Genomic DNA, 927 nt, shown 5'->3' with positions numbered 1-927 from the left:
GACAGGAGGTCTAAGCAAAGTTATGACAAAAGATATCAGTATTATTGTTTCCTTGTCTGTTTCACCATAAAGCCAATCCAAACCAGCACTGGCTATGGATGAGTAATTACTGTGAATTGCTCTTGCAGGACCAGGTCAAAGGTGACACCTCTCCTTCAAAGCCTAGACCAATAGTCCTACATCTATTAACCCTGTTCGGCTGCTGCACTATCAAAATCCAAACAAGTGGGTGAAAAAAGAAATAAACTTCATGCCTTTGAAAACTCAGTATTTTATTCATCAGTCAGACAAGATTGCTTCCTAGGCAGGGATCTGATCTGCTGTTTTAATAATTTTCAATGTTCTAAGGAAGACTGCAGCTCCTTTTATAAGACTGCTGTAACTTCAGGCACTTGTGACAAAACCTGGGTGAATTATTAGACAATTTCACGCTGGTTTGCAGAGTGATTAAAACAAGTGGCCTTGAATGATAGCATATGTTATAAAGAGATGGAGCCTTTCAGTTATAAAAGATGTATCAATCAGGGGAAAGCAAATACAAATTAAAGTTTGATGAGCAATTGGATATTAATTGGTACTAACTCTGCTTTTTTATGTCACTTTGATGTGGAGTGGATCATAAACATGGTAAGTGATACTAATAATGTATATTCACTTCAATACAACTTTATAGCTCCATTTATTAAAGAAACCAATATTGAGATTGAGTTGTGAGGGCCCTGCTATGCGCTTTCCTATTGTATACCTTCCCCTTACTCTTGCCGTGAGGCCTGGGCCTCAGCCTGTGGGGCACCGCACGTAGTTAGACACGAAAGCCTCACAGTCTAGTGTTTTCTGCATGCATAAATTCTAAATTAGAGTGGAAAAAAATGAGCAGCAAACTGGGACTCTATGCTTTATTTTCAGGTTCCCCCCAATTTGTCTGCT

This window comes from Octodon degus, unplaced genomic scaffold (assembly GCF_000260255.1).
Source record: "Octodon degus isolate 3935 unplaced genomic scaffold, OctDeg1.0 scaffold00040, whole genome shotgun sequence".
NCBI classification, from domain to species: domain Eukaryota; kingdom Metazoa; phylum Chordata; class Mammalia; order Rodentia; family Octodontidae; genus Octodon; species Octodon degus.
This window is presented reverse-complemented; position numbering follows the sequence as displayed.